The sequence below is a fragment of the Propithecus coquereli genome, unplaced genomic scaffold, assembly GCF_000956105.1.
Source record: "Propithecus coquereli isolate 6110/MARCELLA unplaced genomic scaffold, Pcoq_1.0 Scaffold92, whole genome shotgun sequence".
NCBI classification, from domain to species: Eukaryota; Metazoa; Chordata; class Mammalia; order Primates; family Indriidae; genus Propithecus; species Propithecus coquereli.
The window spans coordinates 7,907,647-7,927,143 of NW_012155507.1; the positions used below are offsets into that span (position 1 = coordinate 7,907,647).

The 19,497-nt window shown below is 35.3% G+C and overlaps 1 pseudogene; it reads left to right on the forward strand.

The window, feature by feature from the left end:
- The first annotated feature begins 11,968 nt into the window (after positions 1-11,968).
- On the forward strand, positions 11,969-16,302 carry LOC105826810 (annotated as a pseudogene).
- Positions 16,303-19,497: the final 3,195 nt, after the last annotated feature.

The window sequence follows — 19,497 nt, forward strand, 5'->3', positions numbered from 1 at the left end:
TCCTGTAAGGTACTTGAAAAATCCTAGTTATTCATTAAGAAAGACATTTATTTCCTTTTTTATATTTCTCTCTCACATTGAGTCAAAATTTTTTTTTTACTGTAGTTTCTATCCACTGGTCCTAGCTCATATATTTTGAAACTACTCAGAAAAGTTACTTGTTGGAGGACAACTATTATGTTCCAACAGAACTTGCTCTTCTTCAAAGTAAATATCTCCAATTATTTCTTAATATCCAACCTAAGGTCATATAACTAGTCAGTGGCAAATCTAGGAAAAGAATCCAGGTCTCAATTTATTTTATTGTTCTCTTTCCCCTTTACTCCATAACTTTTAAAACATGATTGGTAGAAATGTGGGTTCAATTATAATTTGCCTAGTCAAGCAAATTCAGTTTTCTGCCTAATTGGGGACTATCTAAAGGCCCCTATAAAACTTGAATCAGACAAGTTACCCCCATCCCTACCTCCCTTCTCCTGCAGCTCACCAAAAGCCCTTGAATTCCATAGACCACATATCCCCAAATGGTTCCTGACAACTAAGCCTCTGCTGGGTTGCTACTTATCTTATTTGAACAATTCAGCACTTTCAGCATTTTACATCAAGACACCCACAGCAGGATAAAAGAAACCAAAGATAACTCCAAATGCCTCATCACTAAGATAAAGAGATTTGAGACTTAGCAAACCTAGAAATCGGGGCCAAGGAGGAGAAAGGAGCACAGGAATGGCTAGCTACACTGATTAATTTGTTTAGTACTCTCTGCTGTTTGAACGTCAAGCTTTAAAATCCTTACTGTCTTCTGGGGTATATATAATAACATAATAACAATAGATACCATTTATGAAGAACTATATGTCAGACATCTTGCTTGCAAAACATTATTGAAATTCCTCGTAATTCCCCTCTCAGGTGATTGATGGTTTTCTTATTTTACTGATGAGGAAACTAACGTTCAGAAAGATTAAGTAACTTGTTCAAGGTCACACACCCAGTAAAGTGACACAGACAAGATTGATCTATTTCTGGAGTCCAGGATTTTACCATCCTCCACTATCTTGCATATAGGCTTCTATGTAGGTCTGCTATGTGAACTGTAGGGAGGGGAATGAAAGAAAATAATCCACACTCTTTAGAAAAACTGGAAGAATCAAGATTGGAATCCATTCTCTCTGACTCCACTATATCTCAGGATCAGGCAAGTTTTCAGGGCCAAAGGAGGAAGAAATCCAGAGCTCAGTAGGTCAGGTAGATAGAAGCTGAAGCAGCAACATCAGTAAGAAGACAAAAAAAAGGTAAGCATGATCCCGTGTGAGGGTAGCTGGCACATAGATAAAAGACTCTAAGATTACTATTAACTGGTATATCCCTAAATGCCTAGAACAGTGCATGGCACATATTAGGTGCTCAATATGTACTTGTTGAATGACTGAATTATAATCAAGTTCTTACAACTAATGAATATTTCAAGGCAATGTAAGTGTTGAAGTAATTCAAAGCCAAGGAATGATCCTTGTGGGCCAGAGACTTATTCTTTTCCTAGAATGCTTCTAGGGGGTACCTCTCAAGAACAATACTTAGAACACTGGGCACAACATACATGAGAAATGTTATCTGAGGCTAGTCTTCTTCACAAGTAAGCACTCCAAAGTTTCTCTTTGGGAGATTTGTTTTCCCTGTCCTTTTGAAGGATAAATTTCTTCATCAGTATGAGTATACATGAATGTAGTGATCTCACTTCACTTACCAGGAAAGAATCAGCCTGGAGAGATAAAGCAAGGCTTAATGGTGTTAAGTTCCTCATGATTTCTTAGAACTCAGCACAAGATATTTTCTGATGCCCAAATACTATAGAAAAAATGACATTTCTTAAAATGAATTATGCTCTATTTGGGTAAGCAGGGACTTTGATTTACCACCATGCTTGTTTACATTCTCAATAACTCATAAGAGTTAATGTCTAACAATGGGCTTCCTTGTCATTTATTTTAATACACTTCTCAACAGTGTTTTTAGCAGATATTAAATAAGATCGTGCCAGGGTGACTGTTACATTATCATAAACAAACACCATGAAATATCAATTAATTATACTCCAACTAATAATCCTTTAAATTAAACTATTTTTCCAATGTGTTCAAATTTTAGTAGAAATAATATAATCACAAGATAAAGTTGTTTCTGAGGTTTATTAAAAACAGTAGTAGTAACAAACCAAATTCCAGGGAAATCCCTTAAATCAGTATAGATTCAGCCCAATCTCTTGCTTGTTTAAACTAATCCTGGACCATGATCATTGATTTTTTTACCATGATGTCCTTGAGACCCTGACCTGAAGTATGGAGGTTGGAAGGGGACAAGAAACTTTAAGAAGACCTGGGTCCTGGAATTTAGGGGCAATCGAAGCTGGGCATCTAAACTAGGGAACACTATCAGATTTTATTATATTTGAAGGACAGGCACCGGGGAGATTCAAAACCAGGTATTTCTATGAGGAAAGAAGGGTAGGGCAATGGAAAGTATAGAAATTCCAAGATTCTTGATGTTCAATTAAGTATGAGGCCAGACAGAAAGTCAGTTGGAAAATCAGAGATCCTAAAGCAAATATGCTGAGTCTCAGATAGACTGAGTCCAGGAAGTCTAGAAATTCAGTTACTTAGGGGGTTGATTTCACTGATTCATTCATTAAAAAATGTATAGCTATGTGCAAAGCAAGAACTCAGATATGGGGAAACAAAATGTGATCCCTATAGTTATAAATGGAGGCTTTTTAGCCATTCACAAAAGAGTTCATATTCCATTTCTTTCACTTACCACTTGTTATGGCTAATTATGTGTCAGCATAGTTAGGCTATGGTACCCACGTAGTATGCTAATCTAAGTGTTTCTGTGAAGGTATTTTACAAATATAAAACCCCCATATCGGTTCTGTTTCTCTTGAGAACCCTGACTGATATGCCTCTCATGTAACCTTAAACAAGTTCTCTAACCACTCTGAACCCCAGTTCCCTCATGTATAAAATGGGGGTAATAATATCTCATAGCGATGTTGAAATTATTAAAACAATGTGTAAACACCTTGTACACAGTGTTACATGTAGTGTTAATAAATACTATTTTCCTTCCTTTTGAAATAGATCTGACATCACTACTTTGACCTTTTGCTTGTTGTAACGTTAGATAGCTTCGTAATCCTTCCAGGTCTTTGAGAGCAAGAACTATTTACTCTACATCTGTAGAGCCACTAGAATAATCATTCTGAAAGCTGACCAAATAGAAATGTTGACAGAAAATCTGGTGATGTTATGTATGAACCAGAAAGCAAACACAGCTATACAGATGGAGGATCCAGGTATCAGGAGACAAGAGGAGGTTGGGGAAGAGAAAGTAAAAAATAAAAAATAAAAAATAAAAAATAAAAAAATACCTTTAGTAGTCTGGAACCTAACATATCCAAAATTTGAATAAGAAAAAATTAACCTCACTTGACTCAAATAGACAGACATATGCTCATGTAAACATGCATATACACATACATATTCTAAATATATCAAACCTTTTAAAGTGTATATAAAAACAACAAGAAAAAATTATAAAAACACTGAAAATATATTTAGGAGCTTGAGATAGAGGTTTAAAATGTAATTTTAAAACAATTCATACAAACAAAAACCATTGGGAAAAAAATGATAGATTTGATGATACCAAAATGTAAAAATGATATGCAAAAAAGTATCAAAACCAAAGTTGGAACTGAGTAACATACTCTGAGAAGATACCTGAAAACACATTTAACAATGAATAATCAATGTACCTACAAATACATAATATAAAAGACAATCCAGTAGAAAAATAGGCAATTTGCACAGGCAATTTGCAGAAGCAGAAATAGAACTGGTCAATAAATATATGAAGAAATGATCAACTCACTAGTAATCAGGGAAATGATAATCAGAAAAATGAGTATTACAAATGGTCCCTTATTTATGATCATTCAAATTACAATTTTTTGACTTCATGATGGTACGAAGTTGGTACACATTTAGTAGGAAGCAGTACAATACTCTCTGGCAATGCTGGGCAGCAGTAGTGAGCTGTACCTCCCAGTCAGCCACACAATCACGAGGGTAAACAACCAATACTCTATGGTGTACTGTATTGCCAGCCAATTTTGTCCAACTATAGGCTAATTTAAGTGTTCTGAGAACCTATAAGGTAGGTTAGCCTAAGTTATGATGTTTTGTAGGTTAGGTGTGTTAAATGAATTTTCAATTTATAATATTTTCAACTTAAAATGGGTTTATTGGGATGCAACCCCATTGTAAGTTGAGGAGCATCTGTACTTACCAATTATTATTTGCAAAAATTAAAAATTCTGATTTTGTCAAGTTTGGGTGAGATATTTAGAAAATGTTGTGAAGGGCTATAGAGAACAATTTAACAATATGTAGTTACTAAGATTGTTTGTGCCCAAAAGAATTTGCAAAAATTGCCCGTACCCAGGAAATATAATCTTCTGCATCTCCCCTATAGAAATACTTGCATCTATACACACAGGACCATATACAAAATTATTGATTGTAGTATTGTTTCTAGTAGTGAACATTTGAAAATGACAACAATACCCATGAATAAAAAAAGAACAGCAAATGGACTATGGAATGTTTATATTGTAGAATAGTATGAAGCTAGTAAAAGGTATGAGCTAGATACACATGGAATGTGATAAATACTTGACCAAAACATTTTGATGAGTGAAGAAAAAAAGCTTCATTACAATTTGTACAGAATAACACCAATTACGTGAACATGCATGGACACACACACGTGTCAATAAAAACTGAAGTTGGGGTTATAGGTCTCATATAATGTTTTCATTTTTAAAAAAGAAGAATGCAACTAAAATATTAATTAAAATATAAAAAATGAAACCCTGAAGCCCTCAAATGAGAAGACATAAAATGTTGAGGAATTGTCCCCTGCAAGAATAATTCTCCTTGTTCACAGCCACCAACAGCTCATTTCTACACATCCACCATGGGCATGGCTCCACAACTCTACTTTGCCTCAGCACCAGGCTACAAATATATTCTAGTCAACGGCTTCCTCTTTGGGCTCACAGACACTAAATCATATCCAAAAAGGAAACTACTCTGAGGTCACAATGATTTGAAGTTAATATCCATCCCAACTTACCAAAGTGTCCAAAGTCCTCCATCATCTAATGCGTGACAGGGCTGAAGGCTGAAACAAACAGAAAAGGGTCAAAATATGTATATTTTCAGACATCACATGTCTATGCTTATGACACTCTACACATTTGGCCCTTATTCAATTATTACAATAGGGATCTTTCCATCAATTCCAATCCAGAATTGCCAATTATTCTGAATCTCCATCAGTGACTTAGCTAGAACTTGCCTATCAGTTGCCAAAACCAAACTATATAACATATATGATTATTTTGAAAAACAAAATTATTGCAGAGTGTTGTAAGCAAGATGTTAGAATAGGAGTTTCCAGTGCTGGAACCCTCAAAGAAACATCAGTTTAAAAATTATCAACACATGAAAATACGTTCACAAGATCTAAGGAATCCATATAAGTAATTACAGCAAATGAATGGAGCAAAGAAATAAGAAAACATGCACTGAGGGTAAGAAGGACAGTTTCACAGTAACCATACCACCCCTCCCAAAAGCCCACATAGCACAGCATGGAGAGACATGTCCTCTGCATGGGGGAAGGACAGTGCTGTGTGCATCTGCCTTCATCATTGACCCAAGCACCAGGCACAGCCCAGTGAATTCCTGTGGCTGTGCTTACTCAGAGACAGTGCATGTGGGATGCACATAACTCAGTGAGACACCAGCAGTGGTGGCCAAGCCAGTGCCTATGTCACCCCTCCCAAAAATCCAGGCAGTGTGGCTCAGAGGCAGTCTTCTTCCACTTGAGGAAGGAAAGCAAAGAGTTCAGAGGGCTTTGTTTTGCAACATGAAAATCAGCTCAGCCACAGTAAAATAAAGTACCAAGCAGACTCCTGAAACCCCTGAGTCCAGGCCTTAGTTCCTGGATGGCAATTCTAGACACATTCTGGTCCAGAAGAAAACACACTTCCCTAAAGGGAAGGACCCAGTCTTGGCGGGATTCAACACCTGCTGAATGAAGAGCTCTCGGACTTTGAATAAACATCAGATGTAGCCAGGTAAGAGTCCCCACAGGCTTTGGGTGAGACTGGGCTAGGTTCAGGTGTGACCTGGCACAGTCCCAGCTGTGGTGATCAAGAGAGATTGTCCATCACTCCTCACAGAACATGAGCAGCCCAGCACAGAGAGTGAGGGAAGAGAGTGAGAGTCTTTGCCTGGTAATCCAGAGAATGCCCTGGTATCTTACCCAAGTCCATCAAGGCCTTACCACCAGGAGTCTGCAAGAGTCACAGCATCACTGGGCTAGGGGCATCTCCAGTGCTGATATAGCTCTAGTTACTAAAGACTTAGATCACAATGCTCAATTCCCTTTGAATATCTGGAAAGCTATCTTAAGAAGGAGAGTTTCAAACAAGCACAGACTACAAAGATTAAAATAAATACCTAACTATTCAATTCTCAGACACCGATGAACTTCCAAAAGCATCATGAACATCCAGAAAAATATGAATTCAACAAATGAACTAAATAAGGTAACAGTGACCAATCCTGGAGTGATGGAGACATGTGACCTTTCAGACAAAAAATTCTAAATAACTATCCTGAAGAAGCCCATTAAACTTCAAGACAACACAGAGAAGGAATCAGAAGCCTATCAGAAAAATTTAACAAAGACATTGAAATAATTTTAGAAAATGAAGTAGAAATTCTGGAGCTGAAGAATTCAATAGACAAATGGAGAAATGCATTAGAGTCTCTCAACAGGAAAATTGACCAAGCGAAAGAAAGAATCAGTGAGCACGAAGACAAGCTATTTCAAAATACACAGTTAGAAAAGAAAAAGAAAAAGAAATTAAAAACAATGACATACGCCTACAAGATCTAGAAAATAGCCTCAAAGGGGCAAATCTAAGAGTTAGCAGCAGTAAAGAAAGACTGTAGTAGAAAGTATATTTGAAGAAATAACAAGAAACACAATTCCAAACCAAGAGGAAGATATCAATATTGAGGTATGAGAAGGTCACAGAACACCAAGCAGATTAAATCCGAACAAGACAACCTCAAGGCATTTAATAATCAGGCTCCCAAAGGTCAAGGATAAAGAAAAGGTCCCAAGGGAAGCAAGAAAAAAGAAAAAATAATAATGTATAAAGGAGCTCCATATGTATGGCAGCAGACGTCTCAGTGGAAATCTCACAGGCCAGAAGAGAGTGGCATGGCATATTCAAAGTACTGAAGGAAAAGTCCTTAACCCTAGAATATTATGTCCTGTAAATATATCCTTCAAAAATGAGGAGAAGTAAAGGCTTCCAAGGCAAACAAAAGCTGAGAGGTTTCACCAACACCAGATCTGTCCTACAAGAAATGCTAAAAGGAGTTCTTTGATCTGAAAGAAAAGGATGTTAATAAACAATAAAAATCATCTAAAGGTATACAACTCACTGGCAAGAGTAAGCACACAAATATAGAATACTCTATTGTTGTAACTGTGGTATATAAACTATTTACATCTTAAGAAGGAAGACTAAAAGACTAACTTATCAAAAATAACTATAACTTTTTCAGAAAGAGTATAAAAAGATATAGATGGGAAAAACAAAAAGTTAAAAAGGTGGGGGGAAATGGAGTTAAAGTGTAGAATTTCTCTTAGATTTCTCTTTGCTGGTTTATTTGTCTGTTTATAAGCAGAATTGTCGTATGTTTAAAATAATTGGTTATGTTTTTTGCAAGCCTCACGGTAACCTTAAATCAAATAATCTACAACAGATACACCAAAAATAAAAAGCACAAAATTAAAACACACTACCAGAGAAAATCTCTTTTAACAAAAGAGGACAGGAGGTGTGGAAGAGAGAGAAAACAACAAAACAGCCAGAAATCAAATAACACCATGGCCGTAGTAAGTCCTTACCTATCAATAAAACACTGAATGTGAATGGACTAAACTCTGCAACCAAAAGACAGAGAGTGGTTGAATGGATAAAAAAAATAAGACCTAACTATATGTTATCTACAAGAAATCCACTTCACTTATAAAGACACACATAGACTGAAAATAAAGGGATGGACACCGATATTACATGCAAATGAAAACCAAAAAAGAGTAGCAATAGCTATACTTCTATCAGATAAAATAGATTTCAAGACAAAAACTGTAAAAAATAGAAAAATAGGGTCATTATTTAATGATACAAGGGTCAATTCTATAAGAAGATATAACAACTCTAAATATATATGCACCCAACACTGGAGCACCCAGATATATAAAGTAAATATTATCAGAAGTAAAGAGAGAGATAGACCCCAATACAATAACCATAGGAGACTTCAATATTCCACTTTCAGCACTGGACAGATCATCTAGACATAAAATCAACAAAGAAACATTGGAGTTGATCTGCCCACATGGATGTAATAGATATTTATAGAATGTTTCATCCAACCACTGCAGAATACATGTTCTTTTTCTCAGCTCATGGATCATTCTCAAGATAGATCATATGTTATGCCTCAAAACAAGTCTTAAGAACTCAAAAAAATGGAAATCATATCAAGCATTTTCTCTGTCCATGATGGAATAAAATTAGAAATCAATAACAAGGGGAATATTGGAAATTATATAAATACATAAAAATTAAACAACACCCTCCTGAATGACCAGTGAGTTAAGGAAGAGATTGAGAAAGAATTTTAAATATTTCTCGAAAAAAATGAAAACATAATATATCAAAACTTATGGAATACAGTAAAAGCAGTAATATGAAGAAAATTTATAGCAATAAATGCCTACATTAAAAAGTAGAAAAAATTCAAATAAACAATGTGTATTTGAATAAAAATTCAAGTATGATATTTAGTTAAACAATGTATCACAAAGAACTAGAAAAACAAGAGCAAACCAAACCCAACATCAGTACAAGAAAAGAAATAAAGATCAGAGCAGAAATAAATGAAATTGAAACAAAAAAAATACAAAAGATCAATGAAATGAAAAGTTGGGTTTTTGAAAAAATAAACAAAATTTACATACTTTTAGCCAGACCAATTGAGAAGACAGAACACCCAAATAAATAAAATCAGAGATGAAAAATGGAGCCATCACAACTGATACTGCAGAACTCCAAATGATCATTAGAGAATACTATGGGCAACTATATGACAATAAATTGGAAAAATTAGAAGAAATGGATAAATTCCTGGACACATGCATCCCAAGATAGAACCAGGAAGAAATCCAAAACCTGAATAAACCAATAACAAGTAATGAGATAGAAGCAGTAATTGAAAGTCACCCTTCAAAGAAAAGCCCAAGACCCAGTGGCTTCACTGCTGACTTCTATCAAGCATTCAAAGAAGATCTAATACCAATTCTACTTAAACTATTCCAAAAAATCAAGGAGGGAATACTCCCAAATTCATTATATGAGGCCTGTATCAGCCTGGTACCAAAACCACACAAAGACATATACACAAAAGAAAACTATAGGCCAATATTTCGGATAAACATAGATGCAAAAATCCTCAACAAAGGTGTGTTGGACTTTGTCGAGTGCTTTTTCTGCATCTATCGAAAGAATCATATGGTCTTTGTTCTTGCTTTTATTTATGTGGCGAATTGCATTTATAGATTTGCATATGTTAAACCAGCCTTGCATCCCTGGAATAAAGCCCACCTGGTCATGGTGAATTATTTTTTTGATGTGCTGCTGAATTCTATTTGCTAAAATTTTGTTGAGGATTTTTGCATCTATATTCATGAGGGATATTGGTCTGTAGTTTTCTTTTTTTGTTGTCTCCTTTCCTGGCTTTGGCATCAAGGTGATATTGGCTTCATAGAATGAGTTAGGAAGGATGCCATCTTTCTCAATATTGTGGAATAATTTCTGTAGTATAGGTGTGAGTTCATCTTTGAATGTTTGGTAAAACTCTGGAGTGTAGCCATCTGGTCCGGGGCTTTAGACATCTACCCAAAAGAGCACAAAACATTCTACGATAAGGACATCCGCACCCGAATGTTTATGGCAGCACAATTCACTATTGCAAGAATGTGGAAACAACCCAAGTGCCCGTCAATCCATGAGTGGATTATCAAAATTTGGTATATGTTTACAATGGAATATTACTCAATCATAAGAAACAACAGTGATCTAGCACCTCTTACACTTTCCTGGATTAAACTTAAACCCATTATCCAAAGTGGGGCACCGCAAGAACAGAAGAACGGCATCCTGAAGGTCATTATGTGAAGTGAAATAAGCTAGTCACAGAAGGGCAAATGCTGCATGATTCCATTCATATCAGGTATCTAAAATAGTCAAACTTATAGAAGCAGAAAGCAGAATGGTGGTTGCCAGGGACTGGTGGGAGTTTTTCAATGGATAAAAAATTGCATTTATGCAAGATGAAAAAATTCTAGAGATCTGCTGTACAACATTGAATTTATAGTCAACAATACTGTACTGTACACTTAAAATTTTTGTTAAGAGGGTTGACCTCATGTTGACCTCATATAAATGAACCTGAAGGTCATTTATATTGTCTAAAATGGCAAGATTTCCTTCCTTTTTAAAGGTGAATAATATATTAGAGTGTGTGTACGTGTGTGTTCATATATACCTATGTGTTTTTTATCACAATAAAAATGTATCAACTATGACTATTATGTGAATACAAGGCTAGTATAATATGTTAATGGGACGATATTTTAAATTAGTTTTTCAATTGCTGCCAAGAAACACTGGTAACATTCAACATATCATCTGCATTAACAAAATTAAATATTTTCATTCCTAACATGAACAGGGAACATGTAAAAAGTAGTATCAATAATATATTTAATGGAAAAGTATAACTGGAATTATTCTCTCTAAAATCAAGAATAGGCAAAGTAACACTCCACAAATGCTAGTTCGTTTTCTTTCCCTAGTCACCACTCCCTTTAATGAAATATTGACCATGATTATCAGAGGATAAAAAAAAAAAAAACTGAAGGTAGATTTAAGAAAGTAAAATACAAAAAAAAAATCCCTTTTGCTTATGACATGAAAATATACACAGAAATTCCAGAGAAATCAACCAAAAAATTACCAGAGATAACAAATGAGTTCATCAGAGTTGTGGAGTAAAGCAAATCCACAAAAATTGAAGGCATACCTACATGCTAATAATACAGAAAATGCAATGCCTAACCCAGAAAAGAAATGAGATCCTTCTACAATAGTTGCCAGAAACATTAAATCCTTATGCATCTATTAAGTTTGTGACACAATAAAATTGATACCCTAAAGAGTAAAAAATGGAAGATTTAAATAGAGAAATATACCTTTGTCATTGTCAGAAAGATTAAAGATGAGAGTACTTAAATTCACAAATACATACTAAAAACCAGAGTTGTCAGAATTATGTCATACTATAACTAAATGAAGGAGACTGATCAGTGGAATAGAACATCCAGAAATTGATTCAAATTATTATTATAAGAACTAAACTACTGTAAAAATATAAATAACACATCAATTGAGAAAAGATTAATAAGTGTTGTTTTGTCAGCTAGTTATGGTAATAAATATATCAATAACTTAGATCTGTGCCTTATACTGTACATTTGCAACAAATTCCAGATGATATTCATAGCTTCAATGACAGAGTATATTTTGTTAAATCATAAAGTTAAATTCTTTTTTAAAAAAATTGAAATTCAGTCAGTGTCAGGAGAGGTCAGACAGACAAAGCTAGCACTTGAGAATTAAATACATTCACTACATTAGGGCAAAACAGATTCAGTTAAAGGCAGTGGGAAAGAAATCAAGCCAGGTAGTCTAATGTCTAAAGAATCTTGGGACAATGATGGCAATGCATGTAAGCAGTCAGCATTAGGGAAGGCCAAGAAATGGGTAAGGTGTTGGTGATCTGGTAGACAGGTAAAGAACAACAATGTAAGTGACAAGGGAGATAGGCATTATCCGGATAAACAGTTGATGACTGGAGTTGTGGCAGCAAGATCTACAGTCCCAGTTACTATTCTGGAATTCAGAATCAGAACTCAAGTTCCTACCAGAACAGGGGGGGAGAAGGGCAAAGTCCCAGTGTTAGAAGGATTAGGGTACTAGGTGAATTATCAAAGGAGAACTTTGTCACAGAACTGCTGCGTAAGGTATAAACACAATTACAGGAATGGAGCGGAGACTAAGTTATTAGAAAAAGGATTGATACAGTTCAGACTTAGTGTACAGCAGAGGTTAAGTGCTTCTAGATATGATGATTTAAAGATTTTGTGGATAGTCAACCAGGTAGCTGACTATGAAATATCATATTTATTACAACTGTGGAAAGGTGATATATTTTTGACTTTTAAAGAAATGTAGTATACCATCACATACAAGATAAATATATTCAAATGTCTTAAAAATAAAAAGGCTGTTAAGCTATGAAATGTAACAAAATAAATATCAGAAGAAATGACTATCATAATGGGAAAAATTCATGAGAAAAATGTAACTGATAAAGGCTCGCTACCCAACCTGAATAAAAATATGAATGCATATATATCAGGTTAATACTCAGATTCTACTTGATAAGTTAACAAAGACGATGAACAGGCAGTCTATATAAAAAGGAATTGAAGTAGGATACTATCATGTGAAAAAAGATAAAGCCTCAATAGCAATTAAATGAATACGAATTACAACAATTTAAAAGTTTCATTGCTTATCTCTTATACTAACAAAAACACAGAGTATAAAGTCCATTGCTAGTGGGAATTTGGGGAAATGAGTGCACTTAGACATTGGTAGTGGTACTGTAAATTGATTCAGTTTTACAGAAGAGTAACTTGGCAACATATGAAAAGAAACCATTGACTATTTTTCTCCTAGTAATTCCACTACAGAGAATATGTCCCCCAGGAAATAACCAAAGGAAAAAAAGAGATTGGTATTACAAATTTCACGGCAGTTCTCCACACAACTATTATAGAAAATAGGAAAGCGTCCAAATGTCTTATATTATTGGTATGGTTACAAAGAGGTTTTCTAATAAACATTAAAGTGACAAATGTGAGGAATGTCTTGTTAAATGCAATTATATATGTAAAACTATTATGTGAAAAAAAATCAGAGCACAAAATAGTAAGTACACAATACAACTGTGTTAACAGGTATAACACTCTACACAGGTATAATTTTCTATTTCTTGTGTCAGTTTTGGTAAGTTGTTATTTTCCTAGGAATTTGCTCATACCATATAAATTTTCAAATTTACTGACATAAAGTTGTTCATATATTTTTTACGTTTAAAATATCTATTGGGGACCGGGCGCGGTGGCTCACGCCTGTAATCCTAGCTCTCTGGGAGGCCGAGGCGGGTGGATTGTTTGAGCTCAGGAGTTCGAAACCAGCCTGAGCAAGAGCGAAACCCCGTCTCTACTAAAAATAGAAAGAAATTAATTGGACAACTAAAAATACATAGAAAAAATTAGCCGGGCATGGTGGCGCATGCCTGTAGTCCCAGCTACTCGGGAGGCTGAGGCAGAAGGATCGCTTGAGCCCAGGAGTTTGAGGTTGCTGTGAGCTAGGCTGACGCCACTGCACTCACTCTAGCCCGGGCAACACAGTGAGACTCTGTCTCAAAAAAAAAAAAAAAAAAATCTATTGGGATGTTCTGCTTTTCATTCCAGACTTTGGTTATTTGTACCTTACTGCTTTTTTCTTGGATAATATTGGTAGAAGCGTAAACATTTCATTAGTTTTTTTAAACAACCGACTTTTGGCTTTGTTGAATTTCTCTACATTTCTTTTCTGCTCTTATCTTTATTATTACTTTATTCAATATTCCTTCAGTTTAATTTGCTGCTCTTTTTCTAACTTCTTGAAATGGATGTTTATATCATTTATTTTCATTCTGTCTTCTTTCTAATGTATTTATGTCTACAAATGTCCCTCTAACCATAGCTTCAACTATATCCCACAAGTGTTGACATATATTTTCATTACCATTCAGTTAAAAATATTTCCTAATTCCCATTACATTTTTTCTTTAACCTATGAATTATAAAGAAGTATACTGCTTATTTTGCAAACATTTCATGATTTTCTTGTTATTTTGTTACTGATTACTAGCTTGATTTCCTTGTGGTCGAACGACACATTTCCATATAATTTAAATCTGTTGAAATTTATTCACATTTTCTTTATGGCCCACCATACGGTGAATTTGGGAAAGATTTCCTCAGGTAATTAAAAAGAATGTGTAGTCAGAAAGTCACAGATGCAGTGCTTTGTACATGCAGTAGTATGCTGGTAAATGTTTACCAACTAATTCTTAAAGAAACAAAAATACAGATACCCAGATGTATACTGTTGGCCCGGTTTCCATGGTGTGAATACTTCCACCATGTCAATTTCAAACTATCAACATGATATCACTAAATGTGGAATTGGGAAAAGATGCACACACCTGATTCTGACAAACTAGTAGGAGCTGGCTCCATTATTACACTGTATATATGTCCACTAGGTCAAATATTAATTGTATGGTTCAATATTCTATATCCTTACTGATTATCTTCTTATTCTATTATTTACTAAGAAAAGTGTGTAAAATCTCTCATTATGATGGTGTATTTGTAAAATTTACCTTACAATTTTGTCAATTTTTACTTTCTGTACTTTGAGGTCATGTTATTAGGTACATACAAATTTAGAAGTATTATAACTTACTGGGTGATGATGCTTTTATTATCATATAGCTGTTTAAACTCTAGTAATATTTCTTGCCTTAAAGTCTACTTTATTGGGGAAGAAGCAGATTACTTGCTGGGAGAAGGCAAGGATTGCTAGACTTTCTACACAACTATACAACCAAGAATTGATGTGATCATGCTCCTCACTATCTTTGAATCCCCCACCAGATATTCATTCAAGTAAAAAACCTTTTTATAATTATCTGAACCAAGAGCTCAATTCCATTTTATATTAAATGTGTTTTAATATATATACATATATATGCATGGTTTTAATATATACTAAATTTTCTAGTAAGGTGTCTATTTACTTTGTAAATAGTAGATTGTACTTCATTTTGTTCATAACTTAAGCAAGAATTGTTCAACATTTAAGATTATTATATCCCATAGGGCCACGGGTAGTGCAGGCCTTACCAATTGGCCTCTGGGTCCCACCTGCCTGCAGAGGAGATGGCCATGGAAGGAGGAGGAGAGCTCAGAGAAGAAGATAAGGTGGAGGTGGAAGAACAAGAGTAGGTGGAGGAGGAGGAGGTGGTAGAGGCGGTGCACAGCCTGCAGGAAGATAAAGATTGGAGGAACAGCTGAAGGAGGGAGAGGCCAAGATCACAGAGCACTGGTTCTTCAAGTGGGAGTGCCAGTGGCTGGCTGAGGCTGAACAGAAAGAGCAGATGCCTCCTGAGCTGCAGAAGGAGGTAGCCACTAAGGCAGCAGGGCTCAAGAGCAAGCAGCAGAAGCTATTGCACCTCTTCCAGATCATAGCCACTGCTGTGGCCCAACTCTACAAGGATTCTGGGTGCCAACAGCAAGGACTCTCCATGTAGGGCCCCCTTCTAGAATTCAGCCATGACCAACCCACCTCTCTCTACAAGGAGAGTGGGGATGCCCACCAACAGAGTTTTGACCTGGGCATCCAGGTTGGCTTCCAGTGTTGTATCAAAGATGTGCTTTAGTGGGCAGAAAAGGGCTGGAACACCATTCATCATGAAGAGCTAATTAGCTTCCTGTGGGCAAAGTGCCCCCCACCTCTTTTTTCCCACCACACACTCCCAGGATGCCCTTAAGCTGCCCACTGGGGACTCCAGCTAGGCTGTGGCCACTGAGTCCAGCTCATTGGTGGATGTCGACCTGCAGCCCTTCCATGAGGCCATTGCCAGCATCAGCAAGCAATCAGGTACATCTGACTCCCTGCCTCAAGACACTGGTGTTACCAGCAGTGGACGCTAAAGAAGTAGCTTCTTTGAGGATGACTTGAACCCCTTCAACTCAGAAGAACTGGCCCTCCAGGTGGACAGTGAGGGGAACCGTAAGTGTACCTCATCCCAGTGCAGTGATGGCATCACAGACTCCCCAACCCACAAGCACAATAGTCTAAAGTCTAGTTGGTCACCAACTGCCATACTGTTTGAGAACTAACTAGAACTTCAATATGCTTGTCAAAAAGGATACTGAAGACCATCTTTTTTGTTTCTCTAAGTTAAACAAAGATTTCTATCAAGTTTGCCATAAAGAAACTAAAAGTATTCCAGAAGAGGCTTTGTATGACTCTGACTTTTCAAAAATATAATCCTAGCAGAGAACATATCATTGTATTAGTTAGCAAGATAATTTAAAGCAAAAGTATCTGATCAAGGCAGGAGCCTTGCTTATCATGTTCTCAGTTATATTTCTTAGCACCTAGCACAGTTTATGGTGCTGAATAAATGTTTGTTGAGTTTAAAAAAAAGATAATTATGTCACAAATAACAATAAAGCTCATCATATCCAAGTTATCGATACACCACTCTACATTTTGCATGTATAGATGTTGTATTCATAGTGGTCTATGTGTGGGTATAATTGTCTACTTTATTATAACTCAGTGTAGTAGTACTTGAGTTTCTACATACTTAAATGCATATTTTATCAAAAACTGTATCTTTTCCTTTCTCCCTTATAGTACATTTAGGAATATATACATAGTCCTAAATACAGTTATATTATCTATGAGTTTCATTGTAGCATATTTAAGGGAAAACTACAAATTTTATAATTTAAAGTATTTAAGCTGAATACTTAGAAGAAGAGCAACTTTCTGAATATGAGCATTTTTAAAATGCCAATAATTTTGAAATTGCCAATAACTCTGAGGACCTATGACTTCAAGACTTCTAGGTACTAAAGTCTGAACCCGATAATTGCATTTTCAAAAGAGATAGCAAATGACCAGTTAAATTTTGGTTTTCAGTTTTTAATATCAAGGCAGTTCCCATCCCTTTGAAATTCATACAAACTAGGTGACCTAGTACCAGTATGACAATTCCAAGAATATAAAAACCATTTTAAAAAGCTCACACATAGGAGAAAGTTCAGATGACCCATCTGGTGCCAACAACTTTGGTTTTCGCTGACCAACAATCCAAAAGTTATAATAGCTACATAAATTGACTTGTGGTAGCAAGTGAGTCTGACCACGTATAGTTGAATAAAAAATAGAAATGTTTGCCTCTCAATATATACTTCTTTCATGCATACTTCTATGATTATTCTAATCTTTGAGAATTTTATCTTTTCTAATGTTTATAGTCTTTACAATATGTACCTGACAACCTAATCCTAGTGCTCTAAAGGCAATATTATATAGTGACTAAGAGAACATACTCTTACAATAGACTGCCTAGGTATAAACTTCAGTTATTTTACTTATTAGGTATGTGATATTGGACAACTTACTTAACCTTACTGTGTCTCAATACCCTTTTTTGAAAAATGGAAATGATAATATTATCTATTTCATAGGGGTGATTGTGAGAACACAGTTAATATACATACAGTGCTTAGAACAGTGTTAGTTTTTTATTAGATAGTTTTGCTTAGTCCTTTTAATCTATTCTTAGTACATAAGCATAGGATATAGTATCTGCTTGCAAAGTACAAGTTAACATGACTTTGTGGTAAAAACTTTGACTATAGAAGAACTTAAACAAAAGAAAATGGCTTACCCATAGACCAAACTTAAAAGCCTTGAACACATTATCATGAGCACTAACTCAAAGTTTTCCAAGATGTGTTCAAAAGACAGTTCACCACACATTTATTGAGGACCTATTATGTGCTAAGCACTGGGCTAAACCCTAGAGATACAGCAGTGAATAGAACAAGTAAGGTTTCTTCCCTTATCACAGTAGAAGAGAAAAATAAATAAGCAAACGATTTGAATATAACCTTAAAAGTTATATGATCAAGATGTAATTAAGAAAAAATTATTTCCCTAAGTTCTAGAGAAGTTGGAAAAAGCTGATGGCCTTTGAGGAAACATTCTTCAAAGAAGAAACATTCAGGGTGGCACATAGGTTAGATAAAGGATGATTATTATATGTTATCCAAGGAGCTAAATATTGCTGAGAGGATCACATGTTAGGAGAACAGGCTTTGGAAGATAAGTAAGCATGAGGAGAGGAATTAGCAAGATGGAACAATGCTGTATAATGAGAGAACATCATTCTTCCCCATGACTCTGAAAATATTTAATAAAACTTAAAAAATACATATATACAACTATTATGTACCCATAATATTAAAAGTTTAAGAAAAATTTAAAAATTAACATGCAGAATGTTTCTGGATTTCCAACAATTTTCCATTTTTTGACACCCAAGATGGTGGTTCCTTGGGTATTGAATTTATAATAATTCATTAACTTGTATGTCGAATGTACTCATTGGTTTCTGTATTATGTTTTGGAAGGAAAGAAAGGAAAAGAAGGAAATAATGAATTCCTATATTAATAATTGAACGTATATGAAGGGGATAAAACACAAACCTATAACACAACTCCCTCATATGGTTTCAACTAAGAAATCAGCAAATGACCTAATGCTGATGGGGAAAAACACCAACTGGTTGTATTATTGAGAGATGATATGTCTATACTTTGTGTGATTTAAAAGAGATTTTCAGTGCTAATTTTGATAGTATGCAATTTCTGCTTTACAATATACATTAAAATCAAATCTTTACCTAAGATGCTACTCTATTATATAATATTTTGATAAACTATCTTCCTGTGTCTTTATTTTCTATACGAAATAGGATTAAACATGTGTCCAATTATGTCAAAGTAATTTGCAAAACAACAACAAGAAAATCAACCAAAAAACACTATTCCTACAGTCTCTCAGGGCTTAAGAGACAAAGACCCACTAGAGGGAGGGTTCCACAAGACCTGAGAGTTGAAAGCCAATTTATTCCCTGGGTACACTTTCAAAATACGATAAAGCTATAGGATAAGAACTAACTCTTGAAACCAAGTAGATGGCTCCTACTAGAGGTTAAAGGAACCAGCACATATGACTATAATGGCAAAAAGAGAGATCAAGGGACACATAACAGCCATCACCCTTAAAATGGTTCCTAAATTCTGAAACTGAATAACACAAGAGTATACTGCTAGGTTGAAAAATCTCTAAAAAGTAGAGCTGGGCATGGTGACTCACTCCTGTAATCCCAGAATTTTGTGAGGCCGAGGCAAGAGGATCACTTGAAGCCAGGAGTTCAATACCAGATTGCGCAACATAGCAAGACCCCATCTCTACAAAAAAAAATAGAAAAGTTAGCCAGGCATGGTGGCAT